Below are 25,440 nucleotides of genomic sequence, written 5' to 3'. Positions count from 1 at the left end.
CAAAAAAACCAGTTAATAGTAATAAAGAAAACTTCTGAAAGAAAATTATAGAAGTGATAAGCACATAATAAAGCTGGTGGATCATTTAAGTGGTTTTATACATATCTAGTAACTGCCTAAATGCTCTCTAGCATTGTACATTAGGTCTCTACAAGTAATGGAATAGAAACATTACTACTTTTACTCACAAAAATATTTTCAAATTATTATTATATAGTTCAGTGAGTACTACTTAGTCATCTCATGACAAAATAGCTTCTTGTCTTTTTGGTTTACATTTGTTTTACTGCCACATTTGCTTCTGCATCTGCACTCAAGTTGTGAAGTACGTTAACTGTACCGCTGTCAGGTCTTCCAGAACCACTTTGCTTCTAGACACGTACTAGATCATTTGCTGTCACTTAAAAGTAACCCCATGAACAAAACAGAATACCTCTCTACCTCAAGGTCTTCGGTGGAATTTTCTCTTAACTTGTAAATCCCATTGTAATGAATTATCCAGATCACATTTTCACTATTGCCTTCCACTATCTCCTTGGCTCTTCTGATGCAGATAAAACAGGACATGGATCTTTACAGTATCTGTTTTGAAGACAAGCCTACCAAACGGTGATAATTGCCTTTTTTCAAAAGGATTGTAAGAGAAAAAAGGGCACCTGAGATGGGAAGAACTAAGACATGTTTCAGCTATAAAAATTCCTTCTGTTTGTGGATAGTCTTTGGTGCTGAGACTGAAACACAGCATTTCTTTTCTTACAGACTTCTCTGATTTGAGACTCCATAGTGCCATTCCTTTTCTGACACCAAGCAAAACCTGCAAAGCTGAAAAAAATTTATCCATATGCAGACATGTGCACACATATATACATGACAGATATATACACAGAGGCACATATATATATCTTGAAGTTCAGCAGTTTCCTAAACAGAGGACTAAAGCTGATGACAGAGCTAAACCTGTGAACAGACTGTACGTTCCCAAAATCACAGTATTTGAGGGCACATAGCACTGAAATACAACAAATGTAATAATTTAACATATATGAGGAAATAATAAAACTAAGAACATCAGAGATCAGTGCACCCTAGAATGTACAAAACCAGCTGATTTCCCCCCCCCCCCCCCCAAAAAAAAATGGGAAAATAGTTTTGTTTTAAATAGGTAAACTAATCTTTCTCTTTCATAGCTATTCAGGACACAAAAAGCAGTTGTGGACTACACAGAAAAGACCACACATTAAACACACACACATAGTCAGGCATAGACTTGCCTTCAGCATCAATTGTTTGGTCCTAGAATGCATCAATTATTTGGTCCTAGAATGACCCATGTTTATTTGCTAGTCATATTTCCTCTCAATTCTTGAGATTTAAAAACAAAAGAGTCCTGGATTAGCTCCATACTACATCAGCTTTGAAATTAAATGTTGGGTCAAAGCTTGGAGTCTGTGCTTAATCAAACTTCTACCAGAACCAAAAACTTTACCTGATGAAGACTAAATAATAGCTAAAGTCTCAAAAGCCAAGATCTTTTGTGAATCAAGCAGGTGCCTACAGTGTCCAAGGAAAATGAGACAGGGGAACAAATTTTTGCAGTTTTTTAAAAACAGTACACAAAGCCTTTGCTTTGGTTCTAAAGTTTAAAAAAATCTGGTTTGTTTTCCAGTCCTTTTACAATAATCTCCTTCACGGATAAAAAAGCCAAAGGGACTGAGAAAGAGATGTTAATTTTCCACAAAACGAAGCCACACTAAAATCACTAGACTTTGATCTGAAAGACTTCAAATTTTGACCAGCATGCTATATGGGCAACTGAAATTCAAGACCATAAAATATTTATATGGAAGCAATCCATAGCTTGCTTACAAAATGAAATGAAATAACCATACTAAGCCCTGTCGAACACCAAAAGGTTGAAAACCTAGATCTTATTCCCAAAGACACAGTTCAGTCTTTTTTATGAATCTTACTACTGGTAGTGAGAATTAAACACATATGTTGGGTAAATAATAGAAGTCTTACAGCCATGCAGTGTTCTTCAACCTATAAAATCAGCAAAAGGTGTGCTTAAAGAGATACACACTAGCATAGGTCCATCTGGAGCCTCATCCCATAGCCTCAGATAGGCAAAGCTCCAGCTAAGAGTGGTTTTTTGCCTAAAGACTAGGGAAATGTAATTGGTGTACCTACTGCCAATAAGCTGTAAAAAAAAAAAAAAAAAAAAAAAAAAAAGAGAGAGATACCTACATTTTAACACTTCAAAACATTCATAATAATCTTTTCAACATTGTACTTTAGTATACATGTCTGTCTTCATTGTTACAAAAAATCCTTGGATAAACTAAGATTTTTTAATCTGGTCTGAAAAGAAATTAAATTAACTGCATATTTACAAGGTAAGAAGAGAAACAGTGATCAAATGAAGAATGTGACTGTATGAAAGAGATTTATACAAAGTAGCATAATAACTTCTTCCAAGGAGACAGACTATTAGGGAAATAGAGTTATTAAAGCATAAAAGAACTGAACAACTATTTGTTGAACGAGCCAGAGATGTTGACTTACTAGATCTATTTAAACTTAGTCACTTAAGACTGTTGAAGTCATGGAGTAAACTGTTTACCTGCTATTCTGTGCTAAATATCAGAGTTATTCTAGCTTTTCCGACATCCACTAGTGAAATACTATTATTCCTAAATGCACTACCTTCCCTGCACCCCGTTCCATGTTATTTCTACTGTAGTTATGCTTAGTGATGGAACAGTTGGATTTTACTGTAAATATTGCCACAATATTTGTTTTGCTGTCCCACAAAGGTGACTTGAATAGGTTATTTAGATTTTCTTCCTGCATTTCACAAAAAATACTGCCAAAACTCTTCCAGACATTTATTTTAACAACCTAAGGAAATGCTAGTGTTTTCCAAATCATGCCCATCATATCATACGTTGAAAGCACGTAAATATGTATCTGATAGATAAGCTAAGAATTTTAAGTTTGTTTGAAATTATGTTTCTGACTCCATGGTTCACAGATACCTCAATAAAATGTGAAAACACAAATCAGCTTAAAGTTCCAGATGTAGAAATGCACAAAATCACATCTCCTGAGCCTCACAGTAAAGAATGTTTTCTATTCTGTTCTTCCAACCTGCATGAATTAACAACTGTTTCCCACAGGACATTCACGCAGGTATGAAGTGCAGAATGTTTTCCGTAAGAGCAGATTTGAGAGGAAAACAGGTCTGAAGGAAGTGATTTATGGTCAAGGCTTTGGACCTGAATTAAAGAATTTTGGACAAATTCTCCTCTCATTTTCACACTCTTCATATTGTCTACTGCATGAGAAAAATTTTGACATCAGCAAGACACCTGAGAAAAAAGAAAGGAAATTCAGTATAAGATTTGGAGACTGTTGCAGTGATCTGAAGAGATCCTTTTAGCCCAAATGTGGAGGTTCTTGACAAAGCAAGACCTCCTTTTAATCATTAAAATCCATGTAATTAGACTTTTTGTATTTAGATCAACATTTCTTTAATCTTGTGTTAGAAGTTAGATTCTTTAGTGCAACTTCGGTGGATTCAACATGAAATGCCAAGAATACAAACCTATTAAACCAGACAGATTTCCTATTAAAGTCACTGCATATCTGACTCCCATCATAAAACTAATATAAAAATAATTTTGGATATTCCACTTCTCACTTCAGCTACAAAATTTTATAAACATTAAAAAAAAAAAAAAAAAAAATCTATAGTTAACAGTTAAAACTGCCTGATTAACAAACAAGGACCATCAGGTAACCACCAGCCGTGCCGCACCCACCTACAGACTGGCTATTACACATAGAAGTATCTGTAATGAACACTACTACAGTGTTTTTAAGACATTGGCTAATTAATCTAATGCTGAGGGGAAAAAAAGGAGCCAATTTTGCTCTATTGCAGCTGTTTTACATTGTGTTCCTCTTTCACTTTTAGTGGAGACATTGCAATTCAAAAATCACTGAAAGGCTAAAGCAAGTCCAGGATCACCTTGGACTGAAACACAAAAGCAACAGTCACATCAAGTCCTCTGTACGGGGAGTGTACAAAGAGTGTCCCTAAATCCTGGAAGGCAGAGGTTGTTCCCAAGCTGAAATACATTCTCAACACATGCCCATTCAGTCTACAGATTTCCTTCTCAGACCACTGATCATTATGGGGGTTCCATCAGCTAGCAAATTTACAGAGACTATCAAATCATTTGATATAGGCCACTGAAGAGTCATCACACGCTAATGGCCTTCAGTTGCCTCTAAACATGGTCTGGATTCAAATACACTGATCCAGTGATGAGATGCTCTTAATCCTACTGCCTGCCCCCAGAGCCCTGCAGTCACATGGGCAGATAAAGATCTAAATGAGTATCATTCTACTTAATTACTCTTTTTACGCTTTTGGAGAGCAATATAAATATAAATCTTCAGTAAATAATGCTTGATGTCACTAGCAAGTAGATTATACTGCAGCCATCTGTTTGCAGCTTGAAAAGTTACCAGTAAAATAAGACTTCCTTGACAAAAAGCAGCAACAGTTTATGCCATCACAATGACTTCAATTTCCTTACTTTTAGGAACAGACATTAAGCAGTAAAGTTGTAGAATACTGCTGCAGCACAGTACAGCCTTATCTAATCCTTAAAAGTTAAACAAATTTGCAGTAAATAATGCTGCTAATATCCTGGCCTAAGAAAGTATGTAATACCACAGATTTCATAAATGCTGTGAAATCAGAGAGCACTTACACTGTTCCCAAATTTATATTTTAAAAGAAAAAATAAAAATTATTTCTATTGTGAAATAGAAAAGATTCACTTATAGATATTTCTTTCACCATGTTTCAAATCCCTCTCATAGCTATTTTGGACTTAAAACAAGGTCTGAAGTCATTTTCAAGTCAGCCTCTAAAACAAGCCTGAAGGGTACTGCTCAAGACCTAGCTGAAAGAGAACAAAACGTCATGCACTGGTAAAAATATTCTTTGATCAAGAGCGTGCAAGCAGGGCCAACAGTCCTATCTTCTGCTGCTCTTAGACCATGATAAAGTTTTCCCTCACAGTACACAAAGCAATTAGAGTAACTATGTCAATTTGGACTGTATCAGTTCATCAGCTTAACTGAAGACTTGATTTCAAATCCCCGCTATCTTCATTCAAGAATATATTGTCATTATTATTACTTTAAAAATAAACAAAGGTGGTGCAATCATCATGTCCAGTCACCTTTGTGACCAGAGACAATGTAATTTCCAATCAGCGAACTGATGTCATTTGATTGCAATGGAGCCAGATAAGAAGTCTCGCTTATCAAAATTTTCCTCCATCAATGAAATGATTGTGGGAACAGGCTGACTGATACTACAAGTTGGATAACATTGTCTCCTTCAGGCAATTGATAGTTTCCCTCCTGAAAGCAACATGAGCATGTTTGACATACATTGATAGCCTCAGCACTGCAAGGGGTTTGTAACCTTCCTCCCCTTACATTAATAGCGTGAGTCTGGCCTGGGTGCTTTTAGGTAAAAGCTAAGTTGAGAAAAAAAATATCACCTCTTTTCACAGTTGGATCCTCATTTGCCTTCATGTTTTCATTAGCCATTCCCTGCATACTTCTTCCCCAACAAACTCACACTGAGATTTCCCAGTGAGGTTAAATTTGTCTGACAGGTGATAAAGTAAGAATTTTCTTTAAAAAGTAACAAATAATTTAACATTTACCAATATTTTAGTAAGTTCTAGTTGGCTGACATGGTGGGCACTTACCCAAATCCCCTGTAGCTGTTGAGTCAGCTGTACTCCATCTATCCTGTGCTCCTGCATGTGATCAAGTGTTCAACTCCTCTGCCCTGCAGAACTTTTTCAGAAAATACGCTGACCCTGTGGATGGGGGAAAAGAGACACTCATTATGAAAATTCTTTTTAAAGTAAGTTTGGATTTTAGATGGGAAAATTTGACAGGTCTCAGAATACTTTACAAGTCTGTTCATCATCAGACTGAAACCTGAGCAGGATCTTTATGGTGGCTTTTTTCAATCCTCTGCCTCTTTTTTTGTTGCAGCCTTTTGATCTGCTTCTCTCCACTTGTATGAAGATCTCCAGAGGACAATGTGGGACAAACAATTGACCTGGAGAAATTATTCTGTCATCAGCTTGTTGAGGGAAAACCTTGTCTGCTTAAAAAGAGGGGTGGGAGGAAGTAGAGAGATGGAAGCACTGAGATAGGATCAGTAACTAAGCTGCAAGGTTATCAATGTCCCGTTGTGTTTTCTGAGAAGTGTCTATTTTTTTCAATTCTGGGCTAAATTCATAGTACTAAACAAAACAAAAGCAAAAAGAGCGACGTTTCACGCTGTGATGAAAATGTGATATAGGGGTGTCATCATGAATACAGGTGTCAACAGAATGATAATTACCAACAGGACATCAATGCACACAAAGCCAAGTGCACACAAAGGCAGAGATCAAGCTGCTAGAAACCAAACCTGCTTCATAATATCTACTCCCCTGTCTCTGGGATTTGGAGGGGGGTGGTGGGGAGGTGTTTAACTCCCTTTTGTTGCATTAGTTTTTTCTTCCTCTTGCCTCCTTTCACCCCCTCCCTTCAGTTTCTATTGCAACCATCTACGCCTAGAAGCTTTCATTACACCTTTGGCCAGGGAAAACAATAGTTTAGAGGCTTTGACACCACAGAGATAGCTTTGAGGTGCCTGGATTTGTTGGGGCTTAGGGCAGTTTTTAGAACAGAAAAGCCATGCCTCAGCCATACCTTCACTTCAGCAAGCTCCTCTTAAACATTAAAGTGCTGCAGAGCACACCGTGCACATTCACGGTAACCGTGGCAGGCTCCGAAGAGCAGCCATGGCAGAACCAGCAGTGACATGATGCACTTATCCTCCCTCCTCCTCACGATCCTACCATGTCAGGGCACTGCAGAAGAAAGCAGATGACCCTTTTAACACTGAAGCATCCTACAGAGGCACAGGCCCTGGTGAAGGAGCTCCTAGAAGAAGCCCAGAGGGCTCACGGGTCTGCATGTCCCCTGCCTGCTCTCCGTTTCTCCGGAGGCAGTGGGATGCTCTTCTGCCGTTTCCTGAGCTACCCTCTGCCACTCACCTCCACATATGAGAGATCAGCGGCCTCATCACCCAGCGGTGCTGCACAAGATCCATTTCACTTTCCTCCCAGTGCTGAAAGGGGGTACTCCCTGCACACACAAACCTTGTGCTCTGCACCAGGGACTGGCAGACCCCACCTGGCCACTCCAGACCCAGCAAGGAGAGCCCAGCACTGTCCCCTTACTTAAGCAGCCAGAGCTTTTGCGGCTCCCAGCAGGAGTTTTGTTCCAGAAAAGATCCAGTCTGCAAGGGTTATATTTTGAAGTCATCAGGCACCAAAGGACTCTACCTTTGTAAATTTCTAGCGCTTTATTCAGGCACATACCCTATAATATTAATGATGCTTTGGCTGGGTAAGGACTCAAAAACTAAATCCAACCTTATAATATGAATAATGTAATACAGTCTGGACTAGGGCAGCCTTGAAGTAATAAAAAGATAAACCAAGAGATATGCAGCAATGACACGTTCCAGTCTTTTACTTCATATTAAGTGTTTGGACAGGTTTGGTACCTCGTCACACAAATCTACAATGAAATACCTCAGTGTAATATCAGTTTCATAAACAAGAGTGTTTAAAGCAGTCTACCCTCGAGTATGTTTCTGAAATGGGAATCTCCATTTATTTTTTTTAAGACACTTATAATATCAAAAGTCATCCTTTGCCTTTTCATCCTCAGATTATTAAAAACATCAAATCATCTTAAAACACTGTGTGCAATTTCTCTTTTCCACTGACAGCAAGTAAAGCTTCTGCAACATCTGGGTTTCTTCCCTCCATAGGGATATGCACACAATGAAATCCTGGCCCAGCATCACAGCCGTCATCCCATCTTTCTCTTGCTGCAGACTATGCTTTTCAGTAAATAAAGGAGACAAAGCGCCAGGCTGCAGGACAGGTCCTTATAACCTGAGACTCACTCAAGAAGCTGGCCATCTCAGCAGCTATGCACAAAGGAGTGATGGCTGTGCATTTTTGGGAGACTCGGCTGTCCCCACAAACTGTGCAAGCAGCTTGGCTGAATTGAATGCACTTGCACCTGCACACACGTGTGAGCAGAAGCAGGTTAAAACCTGGCTGGGCAGCACAGCTCACAGTGGCTGCATTGCAGCCCTCAGTAGCCAGCAAGACTAGCCTTCATCCCAGCAGGTCGCATCATTACCCCTACGAAAATTATTGCTGACGTACCCCTCTCTCACTGTATGCTTCTTGGGGAAAGAACAATTAGCTAGATGTTCCCAACCCTGACAGCTTTCACAACCTGGGAGCACAGCAGTTCCCCCCTCAAACTATTAAAACTCCATAGGCAAGGGGGAAAACAGCCCCAACATGTTCTATCAGTAATTAACTACTCTTATGTATAGAAAGCAATCAATCAACAAATCTCTGTACTTAGTAGAAATAGGGACTTCACTGCTATCACACTGTACTTGTAAGTGATCTGAGGGATATGCTGCACGCACCCATAAAATCTAAGATTCTGTTTCAAGTTCTCTATAATTAATAGAGAATTCAGTAATTCCTCTGCTATATAATGTGTTATTTATCTGCTCTTTACATTTAAAATAAAAAGAAAACCCTGAATTCATTAACTTGGCAAAATAAAACAAACATGAGTATATCACCATTAATCCTTGAAGGAATGTGCCCCCAACTATCTGATTCTCTAATCTTACACAGTTTATTTGTAAAGAAATTATTTTCACTCTGTATAATATTCTATAGTTTTGCAAGCTTTCAGTACGATTTCAAACAGTTACTCTGGTCAGAACAAATGTGAGAGCACAGTGCTATGAATATATCACAAAGAGCTTTCCAAATGTACCTCATTATCACTAACAAACACCTTCCTCATTTCCAAATTCAAAATCTGTCTCCATCCCAGAAATCCCTCTGCCTGTCTCACTATTTTGCGTATTATTTGAGATCAGACAATCTGATTCTTCTAAACACTAATTTTAGGAGTTTTGGACACGAGTTTCAGCAATTAGCATCTAAGGAACTATCTCTTTTTGTATAGAAAGATACCATGCGTAAGCAAAATTATTTCTCCTCCCCTCTGCTCCAGGATTTGGAAAGTCCCCACTCACCCATAATTTGCTGCTGATATCTAAATACCTGCAAGGAGACAGAGTTGCTGCAAGAGGATAGAAAAACTCAATAGAAGAGAGCAAATTTCAAATAAAAGGGCAAGTCCAAACATTATTAACCAGTCCATATGCAAGCCAAATTCTACTGCTGATTTGCCCGGGATATAACTTCAGAGTCTGTCAGATTTACATTACTCTTAATAAAAAAAAAAAATACAATAGACAAGATTATCATTTATTATTAACCAGAAAAAAAAAAGAATTTTTCCTTACGGTTTTATCACTATTATCCTCTTACATAGAGCTCTGGAGATATCCTAAACTTGCTTTTATCAAACTAAGTCAATATCAGAACTTCACCATTAATGTGAAATGCCACAAAGCTCAGCTAGATTGTTAGCTTTTTTAAGCACAGAGGAGAAATAAGGCTATTTCAAAACAAAATATTCTTCAGTTTTATAAGTCATATGAAAATCCCATGCTTAATTCAAAAGTGAAACACTTTGCTGTCAGGAGGGACTCTACCTTTTTGTGAATGAGTTCTGAAGGTGCACAGTGATTGCCGGAGGGCCCGTGAAATGAATTCTGCAGCCTAAATGGACTTCTGAGGGAACAATTCAACCAAAGCACATTTCCATTGTTTAGGAACAGAGGAAGTCTTATACATGATTAGACAAGTAGTTTATTTAGCCATATGCCTTGTCTAGAATATACCTCAACACTAAACATTTTTTAAAAGTACAGGGGAAAAAAAAAGGATGCTTAAAAACACAACCTCAGCTGACAAAACAAACAAGCAAACCTTTCCCACAAAATAACTTAACAGAAGTCAGCTTATGTTTGGGACTTTATATAGGCTTATATTTGGGAGGCATCTCATGGATTTCCTCTCTAGACGTTATCATCATCCATATACTGCTATTATGACTCCCCTTACATGCCTCTTTTCCACCCAGGCCTACACTAGTACTTTCAGTTCTTCTTACAATGAAATTTTGGAAGCCTCCAAACACCCCCCATCCCTTCTCCAGTTGCTTTGTGTTTCTCATACCTGTATTTATCTGCATTTGAAAACCCCCACGCTTTTGCTTTTCTAGCCATTTCTCAGTATTAAGACCACATTAAGCCCCTTGGTATAAGCAATTCACACTACTACCCAGGCTTCTTTTCTGAAAGATCCGATTTAATTCAGAACCCAGCTAATGTAGATTAAACAACTTATATCATTCTTATTATACCTAATCAATATGTGCTGTAGCCACAAGGAAAAAAAAAAATTAAAAATCAATACTGCATGAGAAATTCCTCCCTAGTTATAATCAAATATACTCACACAAACACATGGCTTAAAAATTGTCATGGCTCTTTACATTATTGGCATCTACAAAGAGTGTGCACCAGTTTTAAATAACTGAACAGTATTCAACCTCAGAACCGACTAGTTCACTATCTTGCCAAAGCAATTGTAATTTAAATCTCTCTAATGCAAACTGTTAGCAGAACAGCGAGCACAAGTGAGAAAAATTATCATGAAATTATACTTGCACTGAAACATCACACAGAACCTAAATCCAGTTTATGCAGTTTTACTATCGGCAAAAACGTGACCTGAACAGATTGTAAATAACCCTGGCATCAGTTTCATCTAGGTACAGACCATAGAACTGAGATATATAAATCCCTGTTAGTCATACTAGCACACAACAACATATATCAAAGGACCAACATGTTTCAATATTAGCAGAGGTAAACTTGAATGAGAAATGGCTGTGGTAACAAATTGTGAATTGGATTAAAAAACACACACGAGACTCCTTCAGCTTCTCTGGCTTTATGGAAACCTGTGTGCTTAGTAGCAACAAATATATTCTCCCCGTGCTTTAGAACAGCATTAAAACCAGCTCATTTCTTGCTTTAAAATTCCTCTGTTTCACAATTTGTCTGCTTTTTGGTTTTAGATGTTTAAGCCCCTACTGGCAGAATCTACATCTAGTATCATAGATGAGCTTCAGCTTACCTGGGGGTGTTTTGAAAAAGAGTTTTCATGTTGCCCATAACAGACCTGGCAACCTGCTGTGAAAATAAATCTGGAATTAAACTTCTTAGATTATACAGAGAATTTTTATTTTCCCCTGAATCTAAAAAAGTAAAAATCACTGTTACCACTTGCCAACTTATCTTCAGTCATAGGAAGTTACACTGTCCACACACAAGATGCACAGTTTGTTTTTAAGACCACCATTTCCAAATATATGTACACTTTATTAGCATTAGATTAAGTCTAAACATTATACACTCCTATATAGAACTGAGACGCACTCCTTTTTGAATTCATTCCCACCTCCTAGCCAAACCCACAGTCCCTATTCCTTTCCTTTGACAACTAGATTATACTTAATCTTTCAGTATTTCAAGCATTTTTCTTCTACTGAGGTCTGCAGCTTTTCAGATGAGAAAGAGAGGATGTATTTGACCTGAAAGGAACATTAATCTGGTCCTCTTGCTTTACAGCACAGCCTTTCCTTGTCTTCCTCTGCCATTAGCTTCTTCAGCTAAATGTAGATGTCACCAGCCTTTCTTTAGCAAAGGGAAATAAGTGTCCCATTAAGTACTTAGAGGAGTGGACAGATTCCCCAATTCAGCTGGTTCCCTACACACTTGCTGGTGCTGAACAGCAAATCTTGTATTTCTGAGAAAGGGCCATCACAGAGAGGTTATTTTCCTCTAAGTGGTTTCCTTATTTCACCTGTTCTCAAGTTTAGTGTTAAGTTGCTGAAAGATTACCTCATTCATATGATTGGGAGCCTGTTAGCCTCCAGAGTGTAGGGTGAGTGAGGCAATAATTATTTGTTTGAAAAATACTGGTAGTTTAGCTTGCATTGCAAAGAAATATGCCTGAATTTGCCATTATTCCAGGGATGAATCCTGAAGCCTTTATTTCCTTTTCAGAGACACAGGCCGTCCTCACAATGGTGAAAAATTACATGCAGAGAGTCCCAGCTGCTGCTCACATTCAGTAAGAGTCTGAAGGGAACTGAAGCAAAGGGCTGACTGCCTGAGCAAGCACTGCTGCAGACTGCATGTGTGCCCACACCCTGGGACTTCTCCAAGGAGGAAAGTGATCTCTGCCTAAGGTAGGATGTAGTTTAACGTACTTTAATACACTAGTGAAGTGCCCCAAGCCAACTGGGCTCTCCCGCCTCCTTTGGTGTAAAGAGGGGTTTTTGGTTTTAGAGCTTGGTTTACATTGCGCTAGAAGCTTCTTTTGGGGGTCTTATTTGTGGGGGTTTGGGTTTTCCTAGAGCTACTTTTATTCAAGAAAAAACGTAAGCAAGGGCAGAGCTAATGCAATAAATGCAGAGCTTCCCATGTTTATTCAGGCCACAACCAGCTTTCTAAGACCACTTTCCATGAGCTTTTTCCTAAGTAAATACAGCCACTGCTTTGGTTGCTAAGACAGTTTTCTGTAATTTAAAGTGAAATTAAAACTTCAAAACAATAAGACCTCAGGTGTCACGAAATATTAATCAAGGAGAGAGAAAGAGTGACGGACATCAGAAAGATTTCTCCACAGAAGAGCCTTGACCTGTTCCTCCTGGGTTGTACCAGCTATCAGAATATAAAAACAGCAAACTGCCCCTAAGAAGAAAAAAAGCTCACTACACAACCTCTATGAACTGGATTTAAGATGCATGTTCATTATTTTGCAGAAGGAATGTTCAGCAGGATCAATATGCCATCAAGATAAAAGAAGAGTATAAATTGTTCTGAGAGTTGGTCAGAATTTTCTTTACTGTCACCCAGGGAATTAAAAACAGAGCAGGAGGCATATTAAAACTGTGCTTTTATAAGCTTAATCAGTAGGCTGGAAAATGAGTTTCAAACAGAGATAATGAGCTCCCAAATCATAATTTGCCAAGGGTGCATCGATTTTCACTGGTCTTCAGATCATTTATGAGCATCCAGTACAAGAACACCTTTCTGCCCCAGGCCCCCACCAAGCAGAAGCATGTGCCAGAACAGACTACATGTATGCAGGGAGGAGTTATCAATTTAATGGTTGCATGAGGAAAAAAGGTCATGAATTTGGATCCACTCAGGATGGATAGTTCATGGTCATTACTGAAGCTGAGAAGGAAAGCATTTTCATGTCTTGTTTAATAAACATTTTTCTTCCCCTCTGTACTGGTTTTGGCTGGGTTAGAGTTAATTTTCTTCATAGTAGCTAGTATGGAGCTACATTTTGGATTTGTGCTGAAAACAGTGTTGATAACACAGGGATGTTATTGCCGAGCAGTGCTTACACAGAGTCAAGGCCTTTTCTGCTTCTCACCCCACCCCACCAGCGAGGAGGCTGGGGGTGCACAAGGAGTTGGGAGGGGACACAGCCAGGACAGCTGACCCCGACTGATCAAAGGGGTATTCCAGACCACATGGCATCATGCTCAGCATATAAAGCTGGGGGAAGGAGGAAGGAAGGGGGGGGACATTCAGAGTTATGCCATTTTGTCTTCCCAAGTAACGGTTTTGTGTGATGGAGCTCTGCTTTCCTGGAGATGGCTGAACACCTGCCTGCCAATGGGAAGTGGTGAATGAATTACTTGTTTTGCTCTGCTTGCGTGCACAGCTTTTGCTTTACCTATTGAACTGTCTTTATTTCAACCAACAAATTTTCTTACTTTTACTCTTCTGATTCTCTCCCCCATCCCACCCACAGTGGAGCAAGTGAGCAGCTGTGTGGTGCTTAGTTGCTCCTGGGGTTAAACACCACCCTCCTGGGCATCTTCACAGAGATAGCAAAGGGCTAATCACAATAGCTGATCACAAAAATTGGTCGTGCTGCTACCACTGTGGCTTCACCAACCCCACAGTCACTGTCCTCATTACCCTCCATCCCCAGCAACTATTAGGGCATTTATCCAGTACATGGGAGAGCAGACTGAAGGTCCCTTGTCCAGCTCAAGGGAGCACATCTCCCCCTGGGGACTGCTCCATTAGGTCAAAGGGTGAAACCTACTCCCAGGTTAGTGACAACAGTTTTTGTCCCCACCAACTCATACTGAGTTGTTCATACAAAGACTCTCTAATATGAATTATGGCAAATGAGAGAAAATCCAGTTTAGCATATGCTCTAGATCCGTGCCTAAAGCACTGTCCTGAGAAACAGGACAAAGTTGAAATAAAGCCCTTAGACTAGAGGGGCATTAAACCTGGGTCTTCTACAACTTAGTCAAGTAGCCAGATCGCTAGACTAACAGAGAGGAGTTACTGCAGAAGCAGGTTTCTATCAGGGCATCCAAAATTTGTTGTAGAATACATCACAAGTGACATAACAGAAGTTAAAAAAAAAAGGGGGTCTTTTCATTCACGTTTACATTTGATTTCTTCTTTTATGACAGCACACAAAAGCCACATACACATTTATATTCTTGCTACAGTGAATCAGGCTTGGTTTCCCTTCCTCCCACCCAGCATCACCAATACACAAATGCCCTATGCTGAAAGGACTGACTGGATTTTTTCAGAACTGTTGAAATCTGAGGGAATAGTCCTGTCATCTGACACCTCTATCCATGATGTTCTTTCCACTCCTCTATATATCTTATTTACAGTTTACACTGATATGTAAAACATTCAACATTAACCCCTTCTCACTTGTTTCACCCACTAGTGCTTTCACCTTATTTGGTTGCACCCTGCTCTTGTCAGTGAGTTAGACTGACTGGGTACTAATTGTCTGATATTCTGTTACCTCACTTCTTTACTGTGTAGTAAGTAAAATTTTCTCTTGTTAAGAGTTAGCCTCATCCCAGAACCTAGTTGCATTCCAAGAGACCTATTTTCTTTGCCAGGGAAAAATTCAATTTAAAAAAATGTTGTTTACCTTTAGGAGCTATTTGTCTTCTGCTAGGGAATAGAGTAATTAACTAATTATATAGGTTGGGGCAGCTAAACAGGTTGGGGGGTTGTTTTTTTGTTTAAGAGTGCAACACTAAATTAAGTTCATTATCACTTAAAAATCCTTTTTTTTCCTCTAGCAAAAGAAACACTTATAAGGGTGGGGGCTCTGGTCTTGACATATATCCTTTTTTTTCATCCATTCTGTCACATCTCTGCAGAAGTCAGACATTCTTTTAGTTGCTTATTTCAGGGGAGAATGAGGACAAGAACCCTTGCCTTAGTAGTTGGCAAAATAAAACCAGATATGGAGGACTACATGACTGGGGGCAAGGAACAACAAACAATCCTGCAATAAATCCTGCTGCTTACTCCTTGTATTGTTCAAACACGTATTTTTAATAGCACAGTCTATCACCCATAACAAGGAACGACCTACCCCAAGCTCTGCATCGAGAGAATTCAGAGAAGCTGTAGCTTTCTTCTGTTGTTCATTAGCTGAACATGCCCATCCCAAGACCTTAGCAGATGTGTCTGAATTGGTATGACTACTTCTCCCTTTGAACTGCCATTCTCAGAAATATTCATGATTTTGTCCTGTCTGTTGTTACATTATGAGCGTCTATAAAACACCTCAGGACTGAAGATGAAAACGTACTGGTGGTACAGCATTAAAGACCTAAATTTTTATCTTTTCCTCCATGCAAAACCAGTGCAAAGAGCTAAAAAGTTGAAGTTCTGAACTTCACACTCATTTCCTGGAGAAAACATGGAGGAAATTAATGCTTGCAAATCTCCATTAGCCTGTACATCATGGAAAGATACTGTAGGTTAAATATCAGGCTTGCCTGTTAAGTACAATAGCAACAGATCAAAGTAAATGCTACTATACTAAATGAAAACATTATAAAAAAAACACTGATTAGAGCTACTACTTTTAAATAATCCATAAAATAAAAAAGTGAGAAAAATGTATCCTCTCAAGAATTACAGCTCCACTTGATCTATTTCTTCCCTCACTATTAAGTCCACTACATTATTTATTCATTCGAGTGCTTTAATCAAGATAACCGCCTAGAAGTCATTTGATTTAAAAGAATGCAGTGCTACATGTAGCAGTAACAGATCACAGCAATTTGCAGCCCACAGTAATGTGCAGCAGCACAAAAAACTAGCTGTACTGAGGACACATTACATGGTTACAGCTGAGAAAGTAATTCTGTGGCGTAAAAAGGAGATTTTATTTATTTATTTATTTATTTAAAGAAATACTGTTGTGAGAGACAGCCATCCCCCTTATGCTTGGCCCCAGGACCCACGCCAACCACGCTACACCACCAACCATAGTTTGAAGGCTTATTCTGCAAGACAAGATACTATTTCACTTAGGCATGCTTCAAGCATGCAGCCCTACTTGTGGCAAGCCAGTCTGCAGCAGCGGGGGACCCCAAGCATTTTGAAAAGCCTATCCAAGAATCAGGTAAATACATGGCATATTAACACGGACAAACCACCACTCTGTTGTGGCTACACAATTTGCTTCAAGTGCTGTCATGCTTTTGCCTGCAGAGCAGTGGTGGCCAATGCGATGCAGGGCTAGCCACAGACTCTCTCACATTCGCTACCAGCGACACAAGGATAACAATTCTTCCCAAAACAAGGCTTTTTAGGTAAACTCTTGGATTTGTGAGGTGCCTGGACACTGCAGTGAAGAGTAGTATTATATTCCTTATAAAACATATCTGAGTTAAACTCTGCATGTTGTCATAAAGTGCACAATGAATGCTATATACTTAAGTAACATGTCAGAAGTAGCGAGGTTACACACACTGTTTAAAATAGTCTTGACAGGCTGAAATACAGTCAATGACAAGCTATTTTGTCATGTGGAAAGAATATCAAAACTGTTTTTAAATCTATTTGGCTGAAAGAAATATTGCCAGGTTAAGTGTTTTTGTTGCATTTTTCAAGCCTTTTTTAGCTTTATTCAAAACTTTAAATCAAAATAAATGTTGGTAAAGCCATTTTCAACAGAAGTTTTCTTTCTTTACACGTTCTCACATTCTGGCTGGAGAGTCTCCTGTACTTTATCATGTCTGAAGCTACCTATACTTTCCTCTCCACGTTTTTGAGCAGTGGAAGCAATCAGATTAAAAGGAATGAAAACATTAATATGTTGGTTGTTGAGAATATCTCAGATAAAATGTTAAATAAATCATTGAAAGGGCATCAGGGTTTGTTGGGGTTATTTTATCTCGATACATCTGAAAGATTTTTCAGAACCTGAATTCCATAGAAAATTCTGAACTTAATTCCTGTTTCAAATCAGGGTGCTGGAGAAATAAGGAAGTCATTTTCCTAAAATAAGGGTAGGTTGTCTTTTTTTCTCCTGTGAAATGGAGAAATCCATTTCTCAGCCAGCTGGCTCCATTACGTCTCTTTCTGAAATCAAGCCACTACAAGATATAAAAACTTGTAAGTAACATAAAAAGGAATACATTGAACACTCCAGCTAAATTGGAATACAGACAGATTTAAAGTTAGAACAGAGAAAAGAACGTACAAATAACAATGGGTCACAAAACAGAGAAGTAGCAGGAACTTTAGCAATGTTATTCCTGAATAAAATACAAACGACAGCTTCAAGAGCATCCTTGTAACAAAGGAGAGCTGCAGACCTACGACAAACTCAAAAGAAATATTGGAGACAGCTAGAAAGCTCATATCAGATTGCAGAGCTACAGAAACTGAAAATCATATTTTTTTAGAAATGCATCAGACTCATACATAAAAGCTCTCTAAAATAAAACTTTAGCCTTGTGTAATAAATCTTTTTATACATAAAATATACTATTCTTTCCTCAACAGGACCTGTGTACAACCTCGGAGACAGTGACATAAGAGAAGGAATCACTCTTTTGATGTCAAAATAGGTGTAAGCTCGTGGCAACAACATTACCAATAGTAAAAAAAGGGAACCCAAAGAAAGTAGATGAAAACTCTTGCTAAAATAAAGTACATCTCTAATCACTAATGATTATAATAGTCTCTGAACAAATGCATCAGGACGCGATCTTGTGTCTGTTTTAAGGCAGTATGTCCACAGACTACAACTATACTTGTAGTTTAAGCTAGCACACAGGAAAGAAGGTCATAAAGACCTACTGTTTTTATACTTTGTGCAAGAAAACACTTTTTCCACAGAGTCCAAATCATTTTCAGCTTTACTTCCAAACAAGAGTAATTACTATTGTTTTTTATTATTACATGCAAAAAGCTCCTCTCTCTAGATGAAGGCGTGCTATTTGCAATATAAATACATTTGGGAAAACAATTGTGCTTTGGAGATTTTACTGTCTAGTTTAATACCAAACACTATAAGCAGGGATAAAAATATATGGAAAGAATATGCAACGTTATGCACAACTTCGACAAAAAAAACTTAAATTCATTTTTGCTTAAATAAATAGCAAACTTACAATTCTTTCAGCTTTGTATTTCTATTTTCTTTCAGCTAAAGGTCTAGTTAAAAAGCTTTATCTAGTTAAAGCTCTCTATATAAAATCCATTGATTATTATATACTGTTTCTATTGTAATAATGCTACATTTGTGCCAGAGACTGCATAAACACCAAGATGACAGCATCTGTCCCAAAGACTTTGTAATTATATTTGCAGTACACAAGAACATGGGGATACAGACAGGATAGCCAGTAAAACAATGAGACCCCACTAGGCAGCATGAGTTGTGGTCTTTGGCTGTGCTTCCTTGGGCCCTTCTCTTGGGGCAGTGGGGGAAATAAGCCAATTTCATCTCTTCCCCAGCCCCAGCCCCTTGCTCCCAGTCTTCCTGTCCTCTTCCCTGCCATGCTGATGCATCTCTTCTGGGAATCTAAGAGAAATGTCTCAGACCATGAGCAGTCCAGCCAAGATTTGTGCAGGCCTTAAGGCAAAGGAGAGTTAACAGGGAGAGGAACAGGGAAGTAACTTTGGAGACATTTGCTAGGATTTCTTCCCTGGCATGGTAGGAAGCAAAAGGATGAAAATACTTTTTGAAGATTTAAGCAGGACACATCACTGGTTACAGGGAGAAGACAACATTCTCAGTACTGAGAATATGAGAAAGGAAGAAGCTACAACAGCTAAAGCCGTGAAGGACCTTGGCAAAGAGCACAGACAGAAATTAGTGCAAAAGGCGGCAGTGGCAAGTCAAAGGAACAGGCAACACCATACCCCCAGCCCAACACTGCCAGCTAAATCCATGCCTTTAGTAAACTAGAGGAATACAAGCAGAGCGTGAATGCACTCAGCAAGCCTACAGAAAATGATGCAGCCCCCATCTCTGGAAAAAGATACTGAGTGTAAGGACAAGAGTAGTCTCATCTGCTCACACAGCCAGGAAAAGCTTACAGATTTTGCAGAAGGGATCTGCAGTACTTACACACTGCCTAGAGATAATCACATTAACTCAGATCAATACACCTGGGTATGTATGCAAGTGTTTGGAAGTAGTTACTCCTAGAATTCACTCATTTCTACTTATACTCATGTTGTTTCTATACACACCGTAAATTTAAGTGTTTCATCACTGTATTTCAAAAATCTACATTAACTAGTACCAGACAAGGATTCTCAGCTAGCAAATACCTCAGCTGCTCATACTAGACTTAGACAAGGTTCCTTAATGATGTTATTCAGGAAAAAGCCTGTGAACTATGAACAAGAGAAGAACAAAACTGACTATCGGCATAAATGCCTAGATCTGATTTATAAACCTTAACTTTGCAAGGACAGGTGACCTTGCAGGCAGATTCTTTCACAGGAAAGATGTTTGTTCCAAGGATATGAAACACCGTGCAATTAATGATGCAGACAGACTTAGCTTTCAATAACAGTTTCATGTGAGTTCATTCATCAACTTAAGTTAACATGGTAAATTTACTAAGAACTATCAGAGCTAAAATACACCTACAGGAGTAATAGTTCAGCCACACAATTTTTGCATCCCCTAAAGAAAAAAAAGTCTACCAACCAACACGGAACTTCAGGCCACTTAAGCTTTGTGCCTAAGTATTTATGCCAGGGAAAATTTAGGCAGATACTCAGATGAGACTTCAGTCTGTTTCTATGCATGTATGTATTCACGACCTCCTAGTAACTAGTTGATGAAGCAGACTTAGTGGCTCTACTAGATTAGAGTACCTTATGTTTATATGGTATTTCAACACCTGTGTCTTTAAGTTATTTATCTGGGAGAAAAATTCTCTCAGCTAAGATCCAGCCTAAGGCCTTTTAAGCACTAAGTAGGAACAACATAGTACATTGGATATACCTATATGCCCGGCTTGCATCAGGACAGAAGGATGGGTGTTTAGAGGCAAGCATAAGAGGGACAAGCCACACTGGTATGCAGAAGTGGCAACGTAATCCAGTGCTCTGACAAATTGGGGAGCAGGAAGGAAGTGGTGTATAGGCAGTTAAATATCATGATTACTTTCCTCAAAATTCACATTCTCAATATTTTCCATAGTTCATGTGTTTTGCACCCTAAGACTCTCATTTGGAAGAACAGCTTTTACAAACATCTTGAAAGCATCTCAGAAAACTCTAGCTGATAAATGGAAGTCAGAATACACATCCTGCCAACAAATACCTGTTTTTAATTTACTTGAGAAAGTAAAACCCATGTACTCACCTTTCTCAGTTACAGAAATTCAGAATCCTTCTAAAGCCATGATGTTACACCTGATGCACATAATCTACATCTTTTTTGGTAATCGCCCTCTACTATAGCCACTCAACTAGATTTCTGTAACTTTCAGTGTTGTTCCTGTCTATGACTGATTTGACTTAAATATGTAAACCAAGGTAGACCTTCTTCCTTTGTTTTTCATGCACCAACTGCCACAAGTTCCCCTGCTCTCCTAACCAAACCAGGGCCAGCTCAGGTCACTACTACTAAGCTCCATATCCCCAAAAACTTCAATTTTAAGTCCTCTGCTCACACCCCTTTCTTCTGAACACTGCACCTCTCCAGCCCTCTGCTTTTTAGTATCAAATTTGTACCATGTCTCAGACAGAAGCATGAACTTCTGTACTGGGTACATGCATAGGTAAGACCCCGCAGAATTCAGAGCAGAGAAACTGTGTCTGACTTAAGCGTGCAGCCAGGACTAGCCTGCTCTAATGCAAGACAGCAGCACTAGATACTGCTGACTTTAATCTGTGCTCCCATTAGAAAAAGTACCTTCCTTCTTCCACAAGACAACACAAACCAAAAAAGAATCCACAAACTCTAAAGACCATCCAGCTAGGAATCAAGCTGAGTTGTTCACAGAACTTGCATGGTTTGTATGCTTCCCTGGTACACAAAAGCTTATACCAGTTGACTTCCATCAATTTAGTTTCCCTTTTTTCTGCAACACACTTCAAGTAACCATTCCTTCTCCTCTCCATTCAGGGGGTGCATACAAGAGACTTCACTGAAGTCTGACATGTTGTGTTAACATGGGCAACGTGAATAAAATTAATTCCTACAACTCCTCCCTGATTTTAAAATTGCCATGAAAAAAGAAAACTAAAAAGCTTTTCATCAGCTGAAACGTTTTGCAAGATCATAGGTCCTCTGTGCTTTCATATGGCTGAGCAATTCCAAGCCTCCTTCCAGCACCTCTGAAACAGTCCTGCACCATGATGACCCGAGCCGAACCACCGGTTCCACTGCCTCTGCAGCAGAACTTTCACACTGCCACCTTCTCTCCTCCTGTTGCAAAGGAAAGCATTGCATATGCTTCGTGGGTTTCCACATACAGAACTATTTCAGATACCTGCTGGTTGGCCTGGCTGGTACCCAAATTCATATTGCACCAAGATTTGTGGCAAGACTTACCATACCACCGGCACATTTCAGGTTTATGAAGAAGCATTCAGTAATTGAAATCCTAGCTTTTTCTGTTTTGCCAGTCTTGCAGGACTCACCTCAAGTGCTGCATGTCTGTCAAAAGGAATGGCAGATGCACTCCAGGTTTCAGACCCCACCCAGCAGACAACCACAGTTATATTTCTAAAGATCTTAGGGCATCATAGTACTGTTTCATTATACTCCACAAGCGAGATATCAAAGAGCTATTCTCTGTCACAAGCTGCCATAAATACTAACATTATTTCCCCTGTAGACCTAACACCCTAGATAAACATTTGGGCAAGTCAAACATTGTGCTTTCAAGACCAGATTCCTCAAGAAAGCACTGAAAAAGACTCACATCATCAGACACCCAACTCACCTGGTGTCAGGGAGCAGCAAAGGGCCAGCTACACCCCAGAGCAAGGCAAGCCAGGAGCCCTGGTGACCCTCACCAGCAGGCACTGTCTCTATGCTGGTTTTGGCTGGGATGGAGTTAATTTTCTTCATAGTAGCTAGTATGGGGCTACGTTTTGGATTTGTGCTGAAAACAGTATTTATAATGCAGAACAGTTTTCATTATTGCTGAGCAGTGCTTACAGAGAGTCAAGGCCTCTTTCTGTTTCTCACCCCACCCCACCAGCGAGGAGGCTGGGGGGGCACAAGAAGTTGGGAGGCGACACAGCCAGGACAGCTGACCCCGACTGACCAAAGGGATATTCCACACCACAGGATGTCATGCTCAGTATATAAAGCTGGGGGAAGGAGGAGGAAGGGGGTACATTCAGAGTTATGCCATTTTGTCTTCCCAAGTCACCATTACACATGATGGAGCCCTGCTTTCCTGGAGATGGCCGAACACCTGCCTGCCGATAGGAAGCAGTGAATGAATTCCTTGTTTTGCTCTGCTTGCATGCACAGCTTTTGCTTCACCTATTAAACTGTCTTTATCTCAACCCATGAGTTTTTCCTCACTTTTACCCTTCTTATTCTCTCCCCCATCCCACTGTGAGGGAGGTGAGTGAGCAGCTGCGTGGTGCATAGTTGCCAGCTGGGGTTAAACTATGACAGTCCCCCAGGGCCTGGGGGCAACGGGCAGACCTTGGCCATGGGGTCCATCAATGGCCCTGGACAAGGCAAGTGAGGAACCAGATCCAGGGCCCATCTGGGGAACCCAGCTGGGAGCCTTAAGCAGGGCCACCAGCAGGGCTGGAGACAAGCCACAGACAGCATCTGAGGGGTCCCTCAGGAAAGGGGCTGCCTTTCACACAAGCCTGGGTCCAGCCAGCAGACAGATCAGAGGCAGGATGGGGGACAGGCGCTCTGCAGCCTTGCTGGGGCAGCATCAACAGCCCTGAGGGGCTGGAAAGGGGCCTGGGCCCCGGTGCTGACCTCAGGGCCAGGACATTCAGGACTTTGCATCACATTGTGACAAAAGGTAAACACTCATTATCAAGCAGGTTTGCGGGGTGTCAGCTCTCTCCAGGCACTCTGAGCCAGGCAGCGATGCCACAGTGCTCGCCCAGATGAGCTGAGGTGGGGTGAGGGTGCAGCGCAGTGGTGGGGCTGCACTGTCACGGGTGGGACAGGGCATCAGTTTCCCTCCTGTCAACTGCAGGTCTGGATCTTCCTTTCCAGCAGTGCCCAAGGAAATGACAGAGTAGTTTCCTGCTGCCATTAATAGCAGCTGCTACCCACACTTCCCAAAGGCAGCCACCTTCACACACCCATGATGCACAGCCTGCCACTCACATGTGGGAGATGTATGAGCCCGCTGCCCCACAGACTGAGCGTGAGACAGCAGCTGGCCTGCTCCTGAAATTAAGCTGCTTATTTCTCTCAGCAAGCAGATACATAAAAATGCACCACTTTGAGATTGTGATTAATGTTTGGTTTCATCAATTATCCAAAAGTTTAGCTTAAGAATTAGCTACTTTTAACTCACTTTTATTTCTTAAGGCAGATTATTGAATAATCAGAAATATCCTTACTTGTCATTATTTTATACCAGAAGGATATAAACATGTCAATGCCAGGGACCCCTTGTCATGCTGATTAATTACCCTAGTTACCAGCCTCCAGCTGAATTCTCTACCCCATCATCTACTCATTTCCAGCTGCAAGGTACCCATGCCAAGGTCCTGGAAATGCACTCACAGGGGCATTATGCCACCTCCATGTCAAGTGTTCTTGCCAAGAAGTCTCTTTGCTGGAGTAGTCACTAAACACCTCCAGGAAAGACAGCCAACATAGGTCAAGCAAAGGCACTGGGCTGGGGGGGCCAGGGGTGGGACAGGACACACACAACGACACAACACCACAAAAAATCTCTTACATGAAAACCAGTGTTGTTCAAAACCCTGCAAAGTACCAAAAGGCCAGAACCAGCAAGGCAGTGACTGGGGGGAAGAACAACCACCATCAGTTTTTACAAATGCCAGAAACAAAGTTCTGGGTTCTCTGTATCATGCTCCATACCATGAATTCAATTACCAGTATCTCCACCACAATCAGAAACATTTGTACGTTCCCTCTCTAGGCTGCAATTCAGCCTCAGAACAGCATAAATCTTACTTTTAACTTCAGATCAATATTGAAGGCCAGAAGGACTTCTGTAACGTTCTGTAATGTAGCCTGACCCTCTGTATGACACAGACCAGAAAGCCTCCCCAACTCTTTCTATATCAGGCTCTAACTCCTGCTTGAACAGTTGTTGGGTTTGGGGTTTTTTGGGGGTTTTTTGGGGGGGGGGTTTGTTTGTTGTTTTTTTTTTTTTTTTTTTTAATGAATCATACCTGGTCTTGAATTGGAAGCAATAACTGCTGTTTCTAACCCTGATCAATCAGCTGTGAACAGGACTGTCTGTAATATAGGACTGAATATTGCCAACTCTAGGTAGTAAAATAAAATAGAATAAAATAAAAGTGTGGACAAAAGTGTACTCTGTGGTTAGAAGAGATAGTATATTTAAAAGGCAGGTAGAAAGAGGGGAAAAATACTTCCTTGGGACTCTTAGGTTGTTTTCAAACAGTAATCTTAGTGCTGGTAGAAAAAAAAATATATATATCTGTAATCAGAGTCCTGGGTCAATGGCCAAAAGTGGCTTTGATCTATGCATTCCCTACAGCATTTGGGAATTTCTTCACATTACATTTATGGTATGTGCACAGAAATAAATGTCCTTACATTCATACAACCTTTCACAATCTGCTTTGAGAACTACAGTCTCTTAAAATAGCTATCCCAATCAGTACAATGTTGATACACATACTCTAATGATCAATGTAGAATTTGTAATTAGATGAACAGTGACAAACACACAATGCTTAGTCATATGTTATTAGTGGTGTAAGGTACACAATGCCTAGTCATACCTTGTTAGTTGTTAAGATGTCTC

The 25,440-nt window shown here is 40.0% G+C and overlaps 1 protein-coding gene across 4 annotated transcripts in view; it reads right to left on the bottom strand.

The window, feature by feature from the left end:
- Positions 1-25,440, bottom strand: part of ZPLD1 (zona pellucida like domain containing 1) — a 112,766-nt gene that overhangs the window by 27,609 nt on the left and 59,717 nt on the right. For 2 of the 4 annotated variants that reach the window (XM_030020889.2, XM_030020885.2), the window contains exons 5-6: positions 11,262-11,317; positions 5,802-5,915 (exon numbers count right to left, since the gene is read on the bottom strand). The gene's annotated coding sequence lies outside the window, so the exon portion shown is untranslated. The remainder of the gene's footprint in view (positions 1-5,801; positions 5,916-11,261; positions 11,318-25,440) is intronic. The other 2 variants (XM_030020886.2, XM_030020888.2) reach the window with 1 other exon arrangement.

The sequence above is a fragment of the Aquila chrysaetos genome, chromosome 7 (genome assembly GCF_900496995.4).
Source record: "Aquila chrysaetos chrysaetos chromosome 7, bAquChr1.4, whole genome shotgun sequence".
NCBI classification, from domain to species: Eukaryota; Metazoa; Chordata; class Aves; order Accipitriformes; family Accipitridae; genus Aquila; species Aquila chrysaetos.
This window is presented reverse-complemented; position numbering and strand designations above follow the sequence as displayed.